The sequence below is a fragment of the Gossypium arboreum genome, chromosome 9 (genome assembly GCF_025698485.1).
Source record: "Gossypium arboreum isolate Shixiya-1 chromosome 9, ASM2569848v2, whole genome shotgun sequence".
Taxonomy (NCBI): domain Eukaryota; kingdom Viridiplantae; phylum Streptophyta; class Magnoliopsida; order Malvales; family Malvaceae; genus Gossypium; species Gossypium arboreum.
Genome location: NC_069078.1, coordinates 58,836,034 through 58,844,526, shown reverse-complemented (window position 1 = coordinate 58,844,526; position 8,493 = coordinate 58,836,034). Strand labels below are relative to the sequence as shown.

General features: G+C 38.7%; 1 long non-coding RNA gene across 1 annotated transcript; it reads left to right on the top strand.

Annotated features, from left to right (window-relative positions):
- Positions 1-7,007: 7,007 nt before the first annotated feature.
- Positions 7,008-8,290, top strand: LOC128280547 (uncharacterized). The gene is made up of 2 exons (XR_008270642.1): positions 7,008-7,094; positions 7,877-8,290. It is a non-coding gene; the product is annotated as an uncharacterized LOC128280547 (long non-coding RNA).
- Positions 8,291-8,493: the final 203 nt, after the last annotated feature.

Here is an 8,493-nt window from a genome sequence, read left to right as displayed (position 1 = left end):
TCCAGGCCGTGTTGATTTCCCGAGTTGGTCTATTTTCTCCCTTTTTCGGGCCGTTTCCCGCTCTTTTTACTCTCTTATGCTCACCTAAGTATAAAACATAAAATTAAAGGATTAGGAGCATCGAATTCACCAATTTTAAGGAGAAACCATTCATAAATGCGCTAAGCATGGGATAAAAATATGTATAAATTATGGTTTATCAGGCTTACTAAGCATGTAAATGCTTACCCCTCTCTTTTCCCTGTCTTACAGAGCTCGTGGACTCACGAAGATTGAAAGACGATTGGAGAGTCAACACACTATCATCTTGTCTAGCTTTGGTATATAGATACTCTTATTTTGCTCAATGGCATGTATAGGGATTTTGTTAATTTTGTAATATGTGTCATTTGACTAACTAATATGAAGGCTTGTAAGGTGTACATGTCTACATGCATATGGTCATAGCATATGGCCATAGCATTTGGCTCATTTTGTTATAAGGTATGACCTACATAGTTGTGCATATTTGTGCTCTAATGTAATTGAGATGAATCAACATGGCGTATCACAAGTAGATACACATGTAACATGACTGAATCACATGGGATGACTAGACCATAATTGGCAATGAGTTATAATAATGAGCCAATCTTGAATGTGTTATAAGGCATAGACATTCTTGATACAACAAAAATAATCCTAGCATGTGTAAGACCGATGAAATGAGGATTACATGCAATGAGGTTTATCGAGGTCATTTGAGAGTATAATTAGGCCTGGCTGTATGTTATGGAAACCTATAAGTGAGAACATATGTTAGAGGGTGACCAAAGGCTTGGAAAATAACCTAACATGGTCCACACGGGTAGACACACGGGCATGTATCTAGACCGTGTGTGACACACAGACCACCCCATGGGCATGTGGCATAACCATGCGTTCCCTACACCTAAAATTTTAAGTCAGAATGTATGGTAGTAAATATACGGGTAGAGACACGACCGTGTGTCTCAATCGTGTGGAGGACATGGCCTAACACATGAGCATGTGTCTTGACTGTGTGCCCCTAAATGCATGCTGACATCATAAATAGAATGCTCAAATTTTTGGACACGGGCATGTCAAGGCCGTTTGAGCCTTGTAGGCTCATAATAGAGACACCAAGATGCTATTGGATTGGTTTCAAATTGGAACGAAATTTTGTAACTCGTATTTCCTAAAATGTTCAAGTACATGCCTGGTAACGCCTCATACCTGGTCCCGGTCTCGGGTACGGGTAAGGGGTGTTACATTTAGTGGTATCAGAACTATGATTTAGTCGGTTCTAAGACTACCGTAGAGTGCATCGAGTTTAGCTATACATGGCATTATATGAACGTTGATAGTGTGATATCTCCTAATTGTTTAATTATCTTTGAATATAGTAAATGTCTTTTAATCAAGTACAAGATAAGTCCAAGGGAGCTGAGAGCCATGCTCCAACTTCCGTACAACGAGCTGTTTCTAGCAGTAGTTAAAGGCCTATGTCTGAAGGTCAGGAAGAGGCCAGAGCTGCCTTTTTTGACATGATGGATGAGTGGTTTGGGGATTATTTGAGGAATCGCCCCAACATACCACGACCTCCCCCGCCCCTAACCAACCTAATGAGGAATTGCCACGAGTTATGGCACCTCTAAGAATTGGTAAAGCCCCTATAGATAAACTTAAAAAGTACGGGGCTGAGGAATTCAGAGCTATGATCAATGATGATGCTGAGAAAGCCGAGTTCTGGCTCGAGAATACTACACAAGTATTAGACGAATTATCGTGCACACCTGAGGAGTACTTAAATTGTACTGTGTCACTCCTAAAAGATACTGCATACCATTGGGGGAAGACCGTATCTTCAGTGGTGCTAAAGGAAAACGTCACTTGGGAATTTTTCCAAGCGGAGTTTAAGAAGAAATACATCAGCCAAAGGTTCTTAAACTCAAAACAGAAGGAGTTCTTGGAACTCAAACAAAGAAATAAGACTGTAGCGGAATACGAAAGGGAGTTTGTAAGGCTAAGTCAGTATGCAAATGAATGGGTTCAAACCGAGTCAGAAATATGTAAACGCTTCGAGGAAGGTCTGAATAAGGAAATCAAGCTATTGATTGGGATTCTTGAGATATGAGAGTTTGCTGTATTAACTGATCGGGCCAAAGTTGAGGAACTCAATAATGAAAGGAAGCAAGTTAATAGAGAAGCTCGAGTTGCGAGCAAGAGATCTAACGGTAAGACGCTCTCATTTCTCACAAAGAAATCGATGAGCCAACATGAATGCTCCACTTCATCGGTAGGATATTCAGGTAAAGCGAGAGGCTCCAAACGACGTAATCAGAAGTCTTCCTCCCCGATGGTGACTAGTGTGGGGAGTGTAGATAACCAAAAGTCGAAGTGTAAAAACTATAATAAATTTCACTTCGGAGAGAGTCAGATGAAGAGCGGTGCGTGTTATAAATGTTGTTCTCTTGACCACTTCCTTAGAGACTGCCCAGAGCTAACCGATAAAGAGGTGGAAGTAACCCCGAAATTGAGTGCTCTTATTCCACGAGGTAGACCTCCGAAATATCCTGAAAGTGTTAGTGGCAGTCGAGTTGCGGCCAAAGACACCATGAAATCAGAAACTCGAGCCCCGGCAAGAACGTATGTAATACGCGCTTGAGAGGAAACCTCTACTCCTGACGTTATCACGGGTACCTTTTCTCTTTTTAATACTTATGTTGTTGCCTTAATTGATCCGGGGTCAACGTATTCATACATTTGTATGAGGTTGGTGTCTAGTATGAATATACCCATTGAACCTACGAAATTTATAATCAGAGTGTCGAACCCATTAGGCAAGTCAGTCTTGGTTGATAAAGTATGTAAGAATTGTCCTTTGACGATTCAGGGTCATTGTTTTCCGGCTAACCTTATGTTATTTTCATTTGATGAGTTTGATGTAATACTTGGCATGGATTGGTTAGCCCTGCATGATGTAATTGTAAATTGTAGTAGCAAGTATATTAAATTGAAGAGCCCAGATGGTAAGGTTCTACGAGTTGTTTTAAGAGAATTGGATACACCACCGGTTGTGATCACAGCAATGGTTGCTCAAAAATATATGAGAAAAGGGTATGAAACCTACCTTGCTTTTGTACTAAACACTAAGGAAATGGAGTTGAAGTTTGGGTCTGTGCCAATAGTATGTGAATATCCAGATGTGTTCCCAGAGGAATTACCTGGATTACCTCCTGAAAGAGAGATAGAGTTTTGTATTGAACTGGTGCCAGGGATAGCTCCTATTTTTATTGCTCCGTATAGGATGGCACCAATCGAGCTAAAAGAATTAAAAGCACAGTTGCAAGGGCTGATGGATAAAGATTTTGCAAGGCCAAGCTTTTCGCCTTGGGGTGCTCCTGTATTATTTGTAAAGAAGAAAGATGGTTCAATGAGGCTGTGTATAGATTATTGGCAATTAAACAAGGTGACTATCAAGAATAAGTATCCTTTGCCAAGGATCGATGGTTTGTTTGACCAGTTGAAGGGAGTTACTGTATTCTCTTAGATAGACCTGAGATCCTGCTACTATCAGTTGCGAGTTAAGGAGTCGGATATGCCAAAGACAGCTTTTAGAACGAGGTATGGCCACTATGAATTTCTTGTCATGCTGTTTAGGTTAACGAATGCACTGGCCGTATTTATAGACCTAATGAATAGGATATTTCGACCATACTTGGACAAATTTGTCGTTTTGTTCATTGATGACATTTTGATTTATTCCAAGGATGAGATGGAGCATGCGAAGCATTTGAGGACTATGTTGCGACTTTACAGGAAAAACAATTGTATGCTAAGTTTAGCAAGAGTGAATTTTGGCTTCAAGAAGTAGGGTTTTTGGGTCATATTGTTTTAGGTGATCGCATCCGAGTTGATCCAAGTAAAATCTCTGCAATTGTTGAATGGAAACCACCTAAAAATGTAACCGAGGTTAAAAGCTTTTTGGGCTTAGCCGGTTACTACCAAAGATTTGGGAAAGGATTCTCCATGATCGCGACTCCGATGACGAGGTTACTACAATAAGACGTTAAGTTTTGAATGGACAGAGAAGTGCCAGCAGAGTTTCGAAAAGTTGAAGACATTGCTGACTGAAGCTCCAGTTTTAGTATTGTCTGAGCCGGGAAAAGAGTTTATGGTCTATAGTGATGCATCCTTAAATGGATTGTGTTGTGTACTTATGCAAAATGGCAAGGTGATAGCCTATGCTTCGTGGTAGTTGAAGCCACACGAGAATAATTATCTGACGCATGACTTAGAGCTCGAGGCCATTGTTTTTGCCTTGAAAATTTGGAGGCATTACTTATATGGTGAGACTTGTCATATATTCACAGGCCATAAGAGCTTGAAGTATTTAATGACTCAAAAAGAACTGAATCTGAGACAGCAGAGATGGTTAGAATTAATTAAATACTACGAGCTGATCATCGATTATCATCTGGAAAAGGTGAATGTGGTCACCGACGCGTTGATCAGAAAATATTTATTTACATTGAGGGCCATGAACACTCGATTGGCGTTGTTTGACGATGGTTCAGTCTTGGCAGAGTTAAGGGTCAAGATGATATTTCTTTAGGAAATTTATGATGCTCAGACTAATGATAGTAACCTGCAGGCTAAAAGAGCTCAATGTGAGTCGGGCATTGAATCAGATTTTCAAGTTAGTCCCGATAGATGTTTGATGTTCAGAGACAAAGTTTGTGTACCGAGAAATAATGAAATTATTCAGAAAATCTTGCAAGAAGCACATGATAGCCATTTTTCTATTCATCTTGGAAGTACCAAAATGTATAATGATTTAAAGAAAATGTACTGGTGGAATGGCATGAAAAGAGACATCTTCGAATTTGTATCGAAATGCTTGATATGCCAGCAAGTCAAGGCTGAACATCAAGTACCTTCTAGTTTGCTACAACTTATGATGGTCCCCGAATGGAAATGGGACAGAATCGCTATGGACTTTGTGACAGGATTACCATTGACCCCAAAAAAGAAAGATGCTATTTAGGTTATGCTTGATAAGTTGACAAAGTCAGCTCATTTTATTCCAGTAAGGATAGATTATTCACTTGACAAGTTGGCCGACTTGTATATATCTGAGATTGTGAGATTCACAGGGTACTGCTATTGATTATTTCAGACAGAGACCCGAGATTCACTTTGAGATTCTAGAAGAAGTTACAAGAAGCCTTGGGTACAAGCTTTAGTAATGCTTTTCACCTACAGACTAATGGTCAGTCTGAGCGGATGATTCAGATTCTGGAGGATATGTTGCGATGTTGCATCCTTGAATTTCAGGGCAGCTAGGAAAAATACCTGCCATTGGTAGAGTTCGCCTACAATAACAGCTTTCAAACGAGTTTGAAGATGGCACCTTACAAGGCCTTGTATGGCAGGAAGTGCCAAACTCCATTTAATTGGACGGAACTCAAGGAGAATCAGATTCACGGAGTTGATTTGATCAAGGAAACTGAAGAAAAGGTTAAAGAGATACGTGACTGTTTAAAAGCGGCATCGAATAGGAAAAAGTCATATGCTAATTTGAAAAGAAAAGAGATCAAATTTCAAATTGGAGATAGAGTATTCTTGAAAGTATCTCCATGGAAAAAGGTATTGAGATTTGGATGGAAAGGCAAATTGAGTCCATGATTTATCGGACTATACGAGATCACTGAAAGAGTTGGACCATTAGCCTATCGTTTGGCATTGCCACTCGAACTGGAAAAGATTTACGATGTGTTCCATGTATCCATGTTAAGACGATATCAATCAGTCCCCTCTCATGTAATTTCACCAGCTTAGATTGAAATTAGACCAGACGTGACTTATGGTGAGGAACTGGTCAAGATTTTGGCTCGTAAGGTTAAATAGCTGAGAAATAAAGATGTGGCTTTGGTAAAAGTTTTATGGCATCGACATGGTGTAGAAGAGGCTACATGGGAGCCAGAAAAAACCATGAAAAGCCAATATCTGAACCTGTTTACTGGTAAGACTTTCGAGAACGAAAGTCCCAAAATGGGGGAGAAATGTAACGTCCCAAAATAGGGCCTAGTTGGAACAGTGGTTTCGAGACCATAAATTCAATGTTGAAATATTTAATTTATGATTATTATGAGGTCTAGAATATGAAAATATGCATGTGTTAAAGTTTCATGAGGAATTTCTATGAGTAAGGTGTCTAATTCGAAAATAATAACTAAAATGAATAAATTGCAAAACTTGGATTCTAGAAGAAATTTGTGTGAAATTGTTTTAGATTATTAATTAGAAGGTCTTAAAGAGAAATTTTCCCAATTTCTAAGTTTTTGGACAAAAATGGGCATGTATGGATAAAATTTTAAAGAAAGGGCTTAAGGGTATTTTGGTCATTTGGCTAATTAATAAAATAAAATGGGAAAATAAAGGAAAAAATCAGCCATTCTTCTCCCTCATCTAGCCGAATTTTTCAAGCCCTCCATAGCTAGGGTTTTCAACATTTTCAAGCTCAATAGTAAGTGCTCCCAAGCCCCTTTTTTTTTTTTAATGTTCTTCACATTTTTGAAATTCCAGTAGCTTACTCTCTCCATTTCTACCCAAATTTTGAGTTAGGGCTCATGTTTGTAAAGTGAACCATGTGTGACATGTTTATTCTTTGATTTTTTATAGAGGAATATGAAAGTTGTATGTGTGTTAAACATCTTTTTCTAGGTGATTTTCATTAAAAACCCTTAAAAGGACCTTTTTGCAAAAGGTGTAAAATATGTGGTAAAAATGTGAAATAATGGAGAAATGTGGGCTACCATAAGAGGAAAGAACAATCGGATAGGCTTGGGTAAGGTAGAAATTGCATGCATTTTATTATATAAGCCTAGGGACTAAATCGTAAAAATGTGAAAGGTTAGGGGCAAAACAATCATTTTGTCTGGGGTGAAATTTAGGCTCAAAAAGAATAATGTGAGGTATTGATGATTCATTTTTATTGTTATAGACCCCGAGGAGCAAATTCTGGAGGTCGATCGAGGAAAACAAAAGGTTTCAGAATAACCGAAACGCAAAACCGAGACGAATACCAAGTAAGTTCGAATAACTTTAAGTAAACTATTAATATGACTAATTATGTGTGTTATGAATGCATGATATTTAGTTATAATGATGGCATGAAAATCCATGAAATATGTCAATAATAATGATATGATAATAAATGTCCCTGTTGAAGTAAAAAGGGAAATTCGATGGATAAACCATGGCTTACATGACTTGAGATCCTGCATGTGTTGCAGAAAAGGATTTAGCCCGGACAGGTAATCCGTTGATCTCAAATGTAGAAAGGATCTAGCCCGGACGGGTGTTCCTTGAGTGATCGAGCCTCCCGAAGAATATGCGTGCATTGTGGATTTAGCCCTGACGGGTAATCCGATTAGGGTCTGAATTTAGCCTGGACTGGTAATTCAGATCCGAGCTCATTGAGGGTGTTTTTCGCATAAAGGATTTAGCCTAGACTGGTAATCCCACCGTAAGATGTGAGATTCGCAGGAGTGCATACATGAGATGATTGCTCTAATGAATTGACGGTAAATGGATAATCCATCGAGATTTTTCGAGTAACTCAACGGGATTAATATGAGATACAAAAATGAAAATGTTGAATGATGAGCTCATCTTAGATAAGTTACATGGTGTGATGTTATGTGACTGACTTGTTGATGAAGTGTGTGTGATAGGGAAACCATTCCATACTTGTTGGTTTATTTTCCTAATATGGTTGCACGCTAAACAAATCGGTAAGTTTATTTTCCAGTTATTCGGGCTTACTAAGCATGTAAATGCTTACCCCTCTCTTTTCCCCTTCTTATAGAGTTCGTGGACTTACGAAGATTGGAAGACGATTGGAGAGTCAACACACTATCTTCTTGTCTAGCTTTGGTATATAGATACTCTTATTTTGTTCAATGGCATGTATAGGGCTTTTGTTAATTTTGTAATATGTGTCATTTGATTAGCCAATATGAAGGCTTGTAAGGTGTACATGTCCACATGCATATGGCCATAGTATTTGGCTCATTTTGTTATAAGGTATGACCTACATAGTTGTGCATATTTGTGTTCTAATGTCATTGAGATGAATCAACATGGCGTATCACAAGTAGATACACATGTACAATGACCGAATCACATGGGATGGCTAGACCATAATTGGCAATAAGTTATAATAATGAGCCAATCTTGAATGTGTTATAAGGCATAGACATTCTTGATACAACAGAAATAATCCTAGCATGTGTAAGACTGATGAAATGAGGTTTACATGCAATGATGTTCATCGAGGTCATTTGAGAGTATAATTAGGCCTGGCTATATGTTATGGAAACCTATAAGTGAGAACATATGTTAGAGGGTGACCAAAGGCTTGGAAAATAGCCTAACATGGTCCACACGGGCATGTATCTAGACCGTGTGTGACACACGGACCAC